Source organism: Capricornis sumatraensis, chromosome 8, assembly GCF_032405125.1.
Source record: "Capricornis sumatraensis isolate serow.1 chromosome 8, serow.2, whole genome shotgun sequence".
Classification (NCBI taxonomy): domain Eukaryota; kingdom Metazoa; phylum Chordata; class Mammalia; order Artiodactyla; family Bovidae; genus Capricornis; species Capricornis sumatraensis.
The window spans coordinates 70,124,579-70,140,030 of record NC_091076.1 but is presented as its reverse complement, the minus strand read 5'-3'; the positions used below and the strand labels follow the sequence as shown (position 1 = coordinate 70,140,030).

General features: G+C 36.5%; 1 protein-coding gene across 1 annotated transcript in view; it reads right to left on the bottom strand.

Annotated features, from left to right (window-relative positions):
* The window catches only part of NLK (nemo like kinase), a 126,290-nt gene that overhangs the window by 73,191 nt on the left and 37,647 nt on the right, over positions 1–15,452 (bottom strand). The gene's annotated exons all lie outside the window — the stretch shown is intronic.

The following is a 15,452-nucleotide window of genomic DNA, read 5'->3' as shown; positions in this document are numbered from 1 at the left end:
ATGAAATTAAAAGACACTTCCTCTTTGAAGAAATACTATGACAGCATATTAAAAAGCAGAGACATTACTTTGCCAACAAAGGTCTGTCTAGTCAAAGCTAAGGTTTCTCCAGTAGTCATGTATGGATGTGAGAGTTGGGCTATAAAGAAAGCTGAGTGCCAAAGAACTGATGCTTTCGAACTGTGGTGTTGGAGAAGACTCCTGAGAGTCCCTTGGACTGCAAGAAGATCCAGTCCATCATAAAGGAAATCAGTCCTTAATATTCATTGGAAGGACTGATGATAGAGCTCAAACTCCAATACTTTGGCCACCTGATGCAAAGAACTGACTCACTGGAAAAGGCCCTGATGCTGGGAAAGACTGAAGGCAAGAGAAGAAGGGGACGACAGAGGATGAGATGGTTGGATGGCATCACTGACTCAATGGACATGAGTTTGAGTAAACTCCGGGAGTTGGTGATGGACAGGGAGGCCCGGCGTGCTGCAGTCCATGGGGTCCCAAAGAGTCAGACACAACTGAGCGACTGAACTGAACTGGAGGTTTCAATACCCACTCTCAAAGACAGAATTAAAAGAAGTGATGCTTACTCCTTTGAGGAAAGCTATGACAAACCTAGACAGTGTATTAAAAAGCAGAGACATCATTTTGCCCACAAGTAGGAAATCCAATCCAGTAACATGAAATCCAACCTCTATTCATGATAAAAACAAACAAACATTCAACAGACTAAAAAAAGAAAAATTCTTCAACCTGATAAAGGGCACATGAAAAACAGAGCTAATACTTTTCTTCAAAATGAGACTGAATGCTTCACCCTAAGGTCAAGGAACAAGGCAAAGATGTCTGCTCCAGCCATGTCTATCTGAATTTTACTGGAGGTTCTCCTCAGCGGAAAAAGCACACCTCCATTTAAAAAGAAAAAAAAAGAAAAAAAAAATCTGAATTGGAAAGGAAGAAGTAAAACTGGTTTTATTTGCAGATGACATGATCCTCTATGTAAAAAATCCTCAGTTCAGTTGCTCAGTCATGTCCGACTCTTTGCGACCCCATGATTCGCAGCACGCCAGGCCTCCCTGTCCATCACCAACTCCCAGAGTTCACTCAAACTCATGTCCATCGAGTCAGTGATGTCATCCAGCCATCTCATCCTCTGTCGTCCCCTTCTCCTCCTGCCCCCAATCCCTCCCAGCATCAGAGTCTTTTCCAATGAGTCAACTCTTCGCATGAGGTGGCCAAAGTACTGGAGTTTCAGCTTTAGCATCATTCCTTCCAAAGAACACCCAGGATTGATCTCCTTTAGAATGGACTGGCTGGATCTCCTTGCAGTCCAAGGGACTCTCAAAGAGTTTTCTCCAACACCACACAAATACACAAAAACAGTACTTGAACAAACAGGTTTATCAAGGTTGCAGGATACAAGATTGTTATACAAAACCCATTTTTTTCTACATGACAGCAATAAACAGTCTGAAAATGAAATTAAGAAGACAATTCCATTCACAACAGAATTGAATAAAATACCTGAAGAAGTTTGACAAAAGAAATGTAAGATGTACATACTGCAAACTACAAAATACTGCTGAAATAAATTACAAAAGATTTAAAAAGACAGAACACTTCATATTCATGAATTGGGAAATTCAATGTTAAATAGCAATCTTTCCATAGTGATCTACAAATTCAGTGTAATTCCAATCAAAACTGGAACCCTCACATATGACCGGTGGAAATGTAAAATCCACTTTGGAAAGCATCCACTTTGGAAAGCAGTTTGGTTGTTTCTGAAAAAGATAAAATAAACTTACCATATGATCCAGCAAATCTACTCATATATTTACATAAGGGAAATGAAAATATATGTTCACACAAAGATTTCTATGTGAATATTCATAGCAGTATTATAGCCTAAAAAACTGGAGTCAAATCCATCAACTAGTGAATGGATAAACAAACTATACTACATCTATACAACAGAATAAAAAGGAACAAACTACTACTTCCTTGTAAGTGAAAGAAGTAGCTCAGTCATGTTCGACTCTTTGCAACCCCGTGGACTGTAGCCTACCAGGCTCTTCCCTCCATGGGATTCTCCAGGCAAGAATACTGGAGTGGGTTGCCACTTCCTTACAAACTACTACTCAAATGGCTAAACCTCAAGCATTATGCTACTAGGAGAAGCCAAACACAAAAGACCACACAATATACGATATCACTTATAAGAAATTTTTGGATGAGACTTTCAGAGAGACAGAAAGCATATCAGTGGTTGCTCAGGGTTGGGAAATGGAATGAGTGACTGACTACAAAATGGTTAACTTTTGGGGGTGATGAAAATGTTCCAAAATTGCATAACAGTGGAAATTTACTAAAAATTACAGAATTATATACTCATGATGGATGAATGTTTTAGCATGTAAATTATGCCTCATTAACACTGTTAAAACAAATCATCAACTCAGAATACTGTTTACAATATTTTAGGCCCCACTGTGATTTCATGCTATATACTTTTCCCCCTTGATATTTATACAGTTTTTCCATTTACCCACATAGATTTCCTATGTCAATTCAAAGAATACCAGCTGACTTTGACTTTTACCCAGATTCAAGAACTACTGCTTTAATCACAGTGCTTTTGTAACTTAAGGTACATAAGAATTACCCATGATTCTTAATGTCTTAGAGTGAAGACTGATTTGCTATGTATGCGGTGGTGAAATGAGGTTCTGCAAATTATAACAAGCTTCTACGTGATACTGATGTTGCTGGTGGCAAGGTATGTATATGTATCTTATAAGATATGTATCTTGTTTGGTTAAAAACTAAATACCTCAGGTAAACATGGGATCTTAGTATATCTCGCCCTCCCCTGAGCCAGGGTATAAGACTTCATTTATTCTAAATTCTTTGATGTTTGCCATTGAAGTTTTGTTGTTCACATATACACACTAGGCGAAAGTATCATATCTAGTGCCCCGATCTTCATGACTGCCAAATAGGGAAGGTTTCAACTGACTCTGGGGGGCAAGGGATTTTGTGTCCTGGTCCTGTGGGACTGTCATGGGTGGTGTCATCTAGAAAGAAACTCATACTCCATCTAGTGCTTTGATTTTTGTTACTGCTGTGGGGACATTTCTACCTCACCTGGCCAAGTAAACTTGCAAAGAAAGATGAACACTGTATATAATCCTTCTTATATGAGAATATATAAAATAGATAATGTTCAGTTCAGTCGCTCAGTCGTGTCCAACTCTTTGAGACCCCATGGACTGTAGCACACCAGGCCTCCCTGTCCATCACTAACTCCCAGAGTTTACCCAGACCCATGTCTATTGAGTCAGTGATGCCATCCAACCATCTCATCCTCTGTCGTCCCCTTCGCCTCCTGCCTTCAATCTTTCCCAGCATCAGGGTCTTTTCAAATGAGTCAGCTCTTTGCATTGAGTGGCCAAAGTATTGGAGTGTTTCAGCTTCAACATCAGTCCTTCCAATGAACACCCAGGACTGATTTCCTTTAGGATGGACTGGTTAGATCTCCTTGCAATCCAAGGGACTCTCAAGAGTCTTCTCCAACACCACAGTTTAAAAGCATCAGTTCTTCAGTGCTCAGTTTTCTTTATAGTCCAACTCTCACATCCATACATGACTACTGGAAAAACCATAGTCTTGACTAGACGGACCTTTGTTGGCAAAGTAATGTCTCTGCTTTTTAATATGCTGTCTAAGTTGGTCATAACTTTCCTTTCAAGGAGTAGGCATATTTTAATTTCATGGCTGCAGTTACCATCTGCAGTGGTAACTATGTAAATGTTGTTTTTTAAAAACACTAGAAATGCATTGCCAAAAAAGTATTTAGTATGTAACATTGTAAATGAGTGTATGTTTATTGTTATATAATCTATTGTTAAAATACAGTAATATACATTAATTGAAAAACTGTAACTTCACTAAATTCAATCACTATGCTGTTGAATTCTTTAAATTTTCTAGGTATGTAATTATTACGTGCATAGTGATCATTTAATTTCCTTCCTATGTTTATCTTTACATCATTTTTTTTAACACATAACTGGCTGACAATTGATATGAGATTTTTGTTTTGTTTTTTAATGGAAGATGCCTCTACTTTTCCATTTGGGCTGACGTCGAGTTTTAGTGACAAAATACATAGGGAAACCTTTTTAATATAAAGAAAACATTTCCTTTATATATTTTAGAGTTGTCGGAAGTGAGTGATTTTTACATTTTTAGAACCTCTTTAAAATATTTTGGAGGCGTAATCATTTCCACTAATTTTCACTTTTAAGTTATCAGGTTATAAATCCTTGAGAGCAAGGATTCTACTAAACGTTTTAGTGTATCTGCTCAGTGCCTAGAATATTATACCCTGAATGTTGGTTTAACTGATTTTACCACTTCTCCCAATAATAAAATGAACTAAGGTAACAGTTTTTCTTACACTAAAGCAATCATGAATTTCCATACTAAATCTCACTTGATCTTGCTAATTTTTTTTAATGTTGAATACCTTTTGATATGCATTCTATTTACATTATTTTAGTACACTTTTTCCATTCATCAAGACTGGGCTTTTTAAGAGTTACAATGTTGTGTTAATTTCTGCTGTAAAATCAAGTGAGTTAGTTATACATATGTATATACACACAGTTTTTCATATTGTTTCTCACTATGGCTTATCACAGAATACTGAACATAATTCCCTGCTGTATGCAGGATCTTGTTTATCCATTCCATATATAATAATTTGCATCAGGTAATCCTGAACTCCCAATCCATCCCTCACTTACCCACCCTCCCTTTTAGCAACCACAAGTCTGTTCTCTGTGTCTGTGGGTCTGTTTCTGTTTTGTATATATGTTCATTTGTGTCATATTTCAGATTCCACACATAAGTGATATCATATGGTATTTGTCTTTCTGACTTACTTCACTTACTATAATCTCTAGGTCCATTCATGTTGCTGCAAATGGCATTATTTCATTCTTTCTATGGTATTCCATTGTATATATGGACCACATCTTCTTTATTCATTCATTTGTTGATGGGCACTTAGGTTGTTTCCATACCTTGGCTGGGCTTCCCCAGTGGCTCAGCGGTAAAGAATCCACCTGCAATGCAGGAGATGTGGGTTCAATTCCTGGGTCGGGAAGATACCCTGGAGGAGACGTAGCAACCCAAGCCAGTATTCTTGCCTGGAGAATCCATAGACTGAGGCTTCTGATGGGCTACAGTCCAAAGACTTGAAAAGAGTCGGACATGACTAAAGCGAAAGAACACGCACACACAAGCCCCATGTCTTAGCTGTTGCAAATAGTGCTGCTGTGAACATAGCGGGTACATGCATCTTTTTGAACTATAGCTGTGTCTGGATATATGCTCAGGAGTGGGACCACTGGATCATCCGGCAACTCTTGTTTGTTTTTCTTTTTTGAGGAACCATGGTACGGTTTTCCACAGTGGCTGCATCAATTTATTTTCCCACCAACAATGTAGGAGCGTTCCCCTTTCTCTATAGCATCTGTTATTTGTAGATTTTTGGTTTGTTTTTTGTTTAAATGACGGCCATTCTGACCAGCTTGAGATGGTACCTCACTGTAGTTCTGATCTGCATTTGTCTAAAAATTAGTGATGCTGAGCATCATTTCATGTTCCTGTTGGAAGACTGGCCTTTATTTTTATATTCTGTCCTTATCAGGCACCGCATCTGTCAGCGTCACAAAATAAATTAGTAGCCTTCAGTGTTTGGTAGCTATTTATATGACATAGGTATTATGTGTTATAAAATACTCACTAGTAATCCTAATAACTTATTCTGTGTTTCCTATTACAATTGAGCTATTCAAAATATATAGCTGTATAATGTTCTAAAATTTTAAAGCCTAGTTTCTAAGTTTTATAAACGCTATCCATTTTCCTGGTGGCTCAGAGCATAAAGCGTCTGCCTGCAATGTGGGAGACCTGGGTTCAATCCCTGGGTCAGGAAGATCCCCTGGAGAAGGAAATGGCAACCCACTCCGGTACTCTTGCTGGAAATACGATGGACAGAGAAGTCTGGTAGACTATCATCCATGGGGCCGCAAAGAGCCAGACATGACTAAGAGACTTCACTTTCATTTTCATCCATTTCCCTCGTTATCTTAATTTTGTCTACCTTATTGCTCTATTGTTTTCTTAGATCCTTTTGAGATTAACTATTATATACAGAATTTTTTTCTTATCGAAATAAACAGGTAAAGTTGAACAAATTAAGTTTAGCTTTGCCAGTCTTATGAGCTGAATAATTGGTGAGGGGTTTTTTTTACGTTTAGTAAGTAGTACATAACCTTTTGTAGTAAGCATTTCTCCTTTTCATCTAGCTGAAAACCTGCTATGCTTTGCTACTTCTTAGTTTATCGTACCATAATCTGAAGATGCTGTATTTAAAATTTATGCTAAAAGTATTTACTAAAAAATTCAGTTCAGTTCAGTTGCTCAGTCATGTATTCAAATCTGTACACTAAAGCACATATGCCTACTATTCATTTCATTCTCTCAAAAATTTATCTTATTGTTACTGAGAACAACTTTTGATTTATTTGATTTGAAATTTTAGTGGTGAGATGCTGTGTCCTAATTGAGTGCTCTGGTATACAGCTCTTGCATTTATCAGATTTTGTTTCCCATTGTTTCCTGTATGTAACCTAGAAAGCATCTGCAGGCATGTAAGAATGGTGTGTAAGACATCCCAATTTTACAAAGGAAATTTGGAGACAACCACTTTTGTATTTTCATTATATCTGAATTAAAAGTGATTTTAAAACAGTAATGTGCATGAAAACACTTTTGTTCATATAAAGCACACTGCATAACAAACAATTTAGTTGAGGATAATAAGCTCTGAATATGCAGAAATATTATTAAAACTAAGATAATTTTTTGGGGTGCCACAAACAGTGGCTTGTGAGATCTTACTTAGTTCCCTGACCAGGGGTTGAACCCACACCCTTGGCAGTAAAAACGTACAGTACTAACCACTGCACTGCTAGGGAATTCCCAAACTAAGACAATTTAAGAAATAAGTAATTTGAGGTATGTTTTCAATAAAATAGATATAATGAGGTGCACAAATCATAATTTGACATATCTTATGCTAGGTTCTTCAACCATAATATGGATGTTTTAGATGCAGGATAATTTTTAGAAAACATTGTATTTGAAAAAGATGTAAAGACTATAATATACTCTATTTTTTGTTTTTAACTGTGATAAACAGTGCAATAAAGGAAATGAAATAAATCACCCCCACAGAAACATCAACACTGCAGACTAACGGTTTTCCTATCTTGGTATTCTAATAGAGTGCTAAATTCAGCCTTGGCTCTGGGCAGTAAAACCTGCTGGCATGATGCAGGGAGCAAACCGGCTCTAGATGAGCAGGGTGATCATAATTAGCTATCAATGTCTACCCCAGATCCACCTGGGGAAATGAGGGTGGAATCATATGTTGCTAGTAACAGATAACAAGGGCTTTCTTCTATGGCCAATGGATTGGTAAATCACCAGGTCTTCTTTATCACTCACTTAAGAGAAGGCAGGGGGAGGATTTGGCTGCCCAAACACCTGGCAGGGGTGTAACTGATGACTGACTCCTTACTTTTTTCCCAAATCTATTTTTCACCAGCAAATGACATCTGTACCCTTTGAAAAGTAATCCATATTTTCTCCTACTTGAAAAGACAGCAGAAGGGAAGAAAACACCATCCTAGGTTTAGATCTGAAAGCATTCTAGCCTTTGGACGAAAAAATGGTTTTAAAATTTTATGTTGCCAGTTTATATCTATATATATTTTTATAATACATAGATTATACAATTACAAACTATAAAATCTCAGATAAAGAGGAATGTATTTGCTTCAGCCACAGGTCATTAGCCATGTTTGAAAGCCACCTGTTACACCACAGCTAGAATATCAGGTGTAAATTATTACATAGTAGGAAGATTTTCAATCTTCCTCTGGAATATGAATTTGAAAGACAGCATTGGGTAAAAGGAGGTACCTGTTTCCTTTCCATTCAGCTAAGACAGAAAACTTTGAACCAAGGTGAAGATTCAGTATAGCAATTAAGAGACAGTCATGCAGAATGTAGCTGAATAAAAGAAAATGGTCTGCTGCCTGGCATTTTACTGAGAACACCTTAAAAAAAAAACAAACCTGAAGAACAGAAGGCTAGCGGAACTGAACTGGGATTCAATGGTGCAACAGTTTTAGTAGTGGAAGGTCAGAGAAGGTGACCACAGAAAATTGTAAAATGAATTTAAAAGGAGGACAACGAGAGTTTGTTTTCAAAGAGTTTCTTTTGCTACTCATAGCCAAACGGTACCCCAGGGAAAAGAAAGGCTTTCCTAAAACTATGAGAGTCCATGTAAAAAGATTTCAAAACTATTACTACCGTTGCCTATCAAATGACTGCAAATTACTTCTGCATGAATCCTGAGTCGCTCCTTGAGAGCCTTGCTCTGCTTGTTGTCAGTTTCACTTCAGGAAAGATGAAACTAACCATCAAAGTCATGAGGATGAGAAATGTCAAGTTCGTTTGCCAAAAAAGGTCTATCTGAAAACTACCACTTACAACATCTAATAATGATAACTAAAACCTAGCCCCCATCTTCCAATGACTGGCCCCACTTTGATAAAGTAAAAATGATTGTTTATATATAGCAGTTTGTTATCAGGTCACACAAATTCCCAGGAGAAACAAACCAGAGAAATAAGAACTACCCAAGGCCTACTCTCAGAAAGAAGTTAGAAAAGCAGCTTTACAGCTACTCCAGTGGTTAAGAATCTGTCTTGCAATGCAAGGGACGTGGGCTCAATCCCTGGTCAGGGAACTAACATCCCATGGGCCTTGGAACAACTAAGCTCCCCGAGCTGCAACGAGTGAGCCCGCACACTCCAGAGACCATGTGCCACAACTAGAGAGTCTGTGTGCCACAACTAAAGATTCTGCGTGCCCCAAGGAAGACCTGATGCAGCCAAAGAAATAAATTCAAAAAACCGAAACTATCTCCCTTGGAACACTAGTAAGTTTAGGAAGAGAGTAGATTTTTTTGCCTGTTTTCTAAAGTATTCATTCAGAACTTAGTTTCAAAAGTTCAATGACATTAGTTTGCTACCACTGTGACAAACAGACAAAATTTAAAATGTAAGCATATTTCCAAATCCATTATTACATCATCTGCAAATATACACAAAAATTTCCTTAATTAAATCTCTAGGACTTTTAAATAATTTAATATATGGCTGAATACAAATTAACTTTCAAACAAAAGTTTTCATAAAACAAAGTTTCAAACTTCAGAAAAGAGAGTAAAGCATAACCTTAAAAAGTGAGTGCAGAAAGATTTTAACTCAAGTAAAAAGGCATGCAATGCATAATCTCTGTGTCTAAACTTCTGGAGAGAAAGCTACAGGACCTGTCACTCTCACAACATTTTTAACACTGTATATAAAGTTGCAAGAATGATACAAAATAAAACTTCCTTCTACTTCAGCATGGTTGTTTAGAACAGAATGACAACTTCTAAATTCTCTTAAGCGGGACCAAAAAACTAAAAAGTGCTACTTGCCTTTTCAAATGGCTGTTCTTAAAGTCTTCTAAAGAGGTACTATAGTACATAGGAAGGTAGAATAACTTTATATAACACTGGAAATGTTCTACTAATCTGCTTTGCAAGGACAAAACCTTTTTCAATGTCAAAATCATATAAAAAATGAAAAAATATAATAGGGAAAAAAGATCCTCAATGATTCAAGATATGCAGGAATAAATCTAATAAAGGGTGAGGATAGATAATGAATGGTTATAGATGGATAAAAATGTAAATTTTACTGAAAAACACAAAAGATAACTTGAACAAACAGAATAAACCATGTTCTTGAAAAAGAAGAGTGTAGCAGATTGTATTTTCCAAAAATGGCCACAATAATAAACCATACTGGAAAAGAAAAACAAACAAACCAAAACCAAAAAACTTTTCCTCTTCTAAAGACACTGCTGAGAAAATGAAAAGGCAAGTTACTAAATGGGAGAAAATATTTTTAAAACACCTGATGAAAGACCTGTATGCAGAATACATATATTTCTTTCAATAGTAATAAGATTAACAATTTAAAATGGGTAAAAGATTTGCATACTTTATAAAAGAAGATATGCAGATGGAGAATGTGCACAAGAAAAAATATTCAACATTAGTAGTCAAAGAAATGCAAATTAAAGCCACAGTGAGAGTCTACTACACACTCGCACTAGAATGGCAAAAGTGTAACAAGACTGAGATTTTTAGCACTAACCACATCACATTGTGATTATGGATATGTTTCTCTATTCCAATAAAATGCAAGCTCATAAGGGAGTGGAAAAAAAAAAAAGGGACTGACAAGAGGGGTGGTGAGGACTTGGAGCACTTGAACTCTCATACATTGCTGGTAGGAATGTAGGATATACAGACATTTTGAAAAGCAGTACAGCAGTGTCTTACAAATAAGCGTATACTTAACACATGACTGAACAATTCCACTTCTAGGTATTTACCCAAGAACAATGAAAATATATATCCACATAAAGACGTGCACACAAAAATTCATAACAGCATGATTCATCATAGCCAAAAATTCAGTGCCCTCCAAATGTCTATCAAGTGATGAATGGTAAATTTTAGTACATACATAGTATATATAATACAACTCAATATTACAAATGAAACATTAATAAACAACATGTTGAATCTCAAAACATTACGCTAAGTAAAAGAAGTCAAACACAAAAGATGATGTACTATTTGAGTCCACCTGGTTGAAACTCTAGAAGAAACAAGACTACAGTGACAGAACGAAGCCCAGTGGTTGCCTGAGGCTGCACGTGGTAGAGGGGACCAACCACAAAGCAATGGGGAAAAACTCCTCAGGTTAGAGATCCATTCTAATGTCTTGATTGTGGCTGCACAAATATAATTACAAAATTCATCAAAGTCTATCATTAAAATGAGTGAATTTTACTGTATATAAACTAACTTTAAGAACACACTATCAGAAAACAAAAGATACAGTACTCCACTAGTACAAAAACTGATATTGAAACTAGGAGCTATTATTTTTTCTGAAACTGACTTTGCAAAAATTACCCTATGATGAAGAGCACTGAGAGTAATTTGGCATTGTATACCTAATTCTTTAAAAACAAGTGGACCTTTTGCCTCAGTAGTTCTATTTCCAGGAATTTTTTTAACCAAGAAATAATCAGATAAATTAACTAAGACTATATACAAGAATGGTACCACAAAATTTTTCATAATGATGACAAATAACTGGGAAAAGTCTCGTATGTCCAACAACAGGTGATCGGATAAATGGGAAGACATCCATTCAATTAAAATGACGTACCCAATAATATACATATCCTGACTGATATACAAAAATACACTTAATTGCTTCTATGTTGGTATCTTTCACAAAAATGTTTATCCTCTACCTGTGTCAGTTATGGTTCAGAAACTATCACAACAGTCAGAGTTCTGACATTAGAAGAAAACGAATCATTCCTGTCCTCTTTTACCCCAGTGCGGGCATATGAGACTATATTTTCTATTTAATTCTTATGATGATTAATGAAAAGAAAAAAAGAACCTTTGGACTTTACTCTGTATTGTCACAAAAGATCTGATATGAGCAACTATTTCATTTCAAAAGAGCTCCGATCGACACATTTAATTAGTTATTTTAATAATTTACTTCCAGTTTGCTCTGTAAAAGATAAAGGAGTAGCAGAAGATTCTAGTAGACACTTTTTAGGTTTGTATTACTTGGGCCTCAGTTCCTTATCTATTAAGGAAAAATTGCAAGGTGCAGGATTAGGTCATTTCTAGTTCTAAGGAAGACTAATAAACTAAAAATGAGTCAATGATTTAAAAAATTATAGAATCAGAAAATGCAAAGTGCCAAGAAAGAAAGCTTTGTCAACTAGTCGCGGATACCATGTAAACATTCATTTAAGCGGGGCGGGGGGCGGGGGGGAGAAACAATAAGATCCTTATTAAATCCTGGTGCATTTAAACCCAGGGAACATTCACTATCAATCTGTCAAAGAGAGTAACAAAGGCAGGAATCACAACTAACAGGTGATAGATCCTCAATGGTTTCCTAGTTGCTAAAATTTAAAGTCAATTATCTTACTTGAAGACAGTGTAAATGTATAACACCTGTCATTATAACCACATCAGCATCAGGAAATAAGATGTCTAATAGTCCCTCAATTATTATTAACAGGTAATTTCAAACAGAAAAAAACAATATACTTATAGTTATTCAAGCCTATTAATTTATTGTGTCTGCTTTATGTTTCCCAATTCAATGAGGTTCATACCTTCCAGTATATATTCAGGCATTCAAAGTAAGGATAATTAATTTACAAAAATGGTAACACAGCTTGGATTTCTACCTAACAAACAGTATCATGTGTAACAAATCTGCCCTGCAACTCAGTGTAACTCAAAGACAGTAAATAACCTATGGAAAATATAAATCTGACTGTCAAGAAAGATTTGAATTTCATTCATTTAATGCCAAATCAAGTTTAAATGTACAAATACATAAGAAATGAAACTCATTTATTAAACCTTAATAATTACAACTAATGTATAAATATTACACATTAAATTTTTCCATAATCAACCAACTATCTGAACTAGCTTCACCATATAAGCATTTCTGTGTGTATGTACAGCTGCCTTCAGAAATTATGTGATAAAAATAACCTGTAGCAAGGTCCTTTTACTTTGGTGCCTCAATTTTAAGTTAAATTATTAATACCTTCCAAACCAAAGTGAAATACAATGTGGAATTTTTTTTGGGGGGGGCACACCTTGCAGTGCCCTAACCACTGGACCACCAGAGAATTCCCCAATGTGCAATCTAAGAAGATGATACAAGTAAACTTATTTATAAAACAGAAACAGACTCACAGACTTTGAAAGCTTTGGTTCCCAAAGGAGAAAGGTGGAGGGTGGAGGGATAAATTAGGAGTTTGGGATGAGCATATACACACTACTATATATGGATAATAAGGATCTACTGTAGAGCACAGGGAACTCTACACAGTATTCTAGAATAACTTATATGGGAAAGGAATCTGAAAAAGAATAGATATAACTGAATCACTTTACTGTACCCGAAACTAATGTAACACTGTAAATAAACTATACTCCAACATAAAATAAAAATTAAACAAGGAAAATAAACAAAACAACCCAAAGTGAAGTTGGCTCAAGCAAAGTTCTATCAGGTGGAAAAAGAATAAAACTATCGTTAAGTGTGGCCGTGGATGGTGATGAGGGGATGTCATGCTGCAACATATAACACAGCCAGATAAAACAAAGCATAAAACAAGGGAAAGGTGCCATCCTAACACTGTTTAGACCCCGTACTCTCTCGTTTATGCATTCTACAAGGCAACTACTGGGAGAAGAATGCACCTCTTATTTTCCAACAGAAAAGGAAACGATTTCTTTATCTGTCAATAGTAAGGGACTTCTTATTTTCCTGACATTGTATTGTGCTGTGCTAAGTTGCTTCAGTCATGTCCGACTCTTTGCGACCCTATGGACGGTAGCCCACCGGGGTCCTCTGTCCATGGGGGATTCTCCTGGCAAGAATACTGGAGTGGGTTGTCATGCCTTCCTCCAGGGGATCTTCTTGACCCAGGTATCAAACCTGAGTCTCTAAAGTCTCCTGCATTGGCAGGGAAGCTCTTTACCACTAGTGCCACTTGGGAGGCCCTTTCCTGACATTAGTGATTTGTAAAAGTAAATTTTTATTAGCATCTCATTTCTTTATTGAAGAAGACAAAGATGTTTCCTTTTTTTTTTTTTCTCTCTCTGCTGTTTGGAAATAGAGGTGGGAGTGTGGAACTAGAGAACTGTCTTCAAGATCTAGAGGGGCTTTTGACTGACATATCAGGGGCCCACTGAAAGTTTGTCTTTTGATGCCCAGGTGTCAGGATTCTAACATTAAAGTTAAGGCAACCTCTCAGTCCAGATGCAATGGTTAACAACATATTCTCCTTCAGGACTTCTTTGATTATATCTCCTTAGGTCCAGAGATCTGAGGATATACTGTAGGAGGATTTTTTAAAATTTAAGAACATTTGAACAACTCAAGTCTATTCCAAGTAAGGCACAATAATAATAGTTCTGTTATTGGACAGCACATTTTTTAGGCTTGATTATGTAAAGTAGGGCCAAAAGCAAACTATTATATACTGTACTTTTTTCTCATATGTGAAATAATAATTTTACACAGTAGAATCATGGACTTACATATTTTGTGATCCTCTTCAAAAACAATGCCTATGTTCAGTGAGTCGGTGTGAAGCTCAGAATGCTGAGCCTTGTTTCTAGGACGGTGGCTAGCATGTTCATGTCACAGAATGCTGTTTAAACCAGATTCTTCTGAAACCAGTTAAGCAGCTATCATTCTTTTTCAACTTTTTCTGAAGAAGTATTGATATATTCTTACCTATAAAAGAATGCTTGTGCTGACAACTGCTTGAATATCTGCAATAAGTAAAGCATCACCATGAATATGCAATTATGTTTCATCTATGAGAGAGACTTAGATGGAGAAACAAGGGAAATTTTCAAAAAGGAAATTCTCCATTCTGGTTTTATGACTTTAAGAGCAACAGTTACAGCACACAACGAAGAGAAAAGCACAGGAACATACTTGAGGGGAGATGACTTTTCTGTTTGAGCCAGCTATTTTAGAAAATCCTAGAATACTTACAGTGAGTGTCAGAATACCATCTGGCTGTACTATTGATGTAATTTTTAAATGTAACTTTAAGGATTGATGCAATCCAGGGGGAAGTAGAGGGGAGGGAAAGCCTACGGGATAATCACTTCAATGATATTTATTTCAACTGCAGATTTGGCATCATACGATACTTAACATCCTGATAAAGTGAATTTTATGGACACCTGGCTTTATAATAAAGCCCTTGAAGATTAAGGAATCACACAATAGCAGTAGGATCTTTGTCTCTAGAAGTGAGCCTTGGATAGAGAGATGCACATTTTCCAAAGAACTCTAAAATCTCTTTAACTATGTGAGTTATAGTCTGGGGAAGAAAGAAAAAACTAAATAATCCCATCACTAGTAGAAGCTACTAATCTGTGTTAGAAATGGAATGAATTGGATATACTGCCATGGAGAATGGTCAGCGGACTCTTTCCTAAGGTCCAGGTGTCTAAGCTGACTCTCCTTCTAGTTTGAAGGTAATGCTACGGGAGAGAGGGAGATAAAACAGAAGAACGAGGACCTGGAGGCAGTAACAGCAGTGTAGTGTGACATTTAACAGCACCAGATATAACTCAAGTCTCTTCTCCCATGAATACAGTC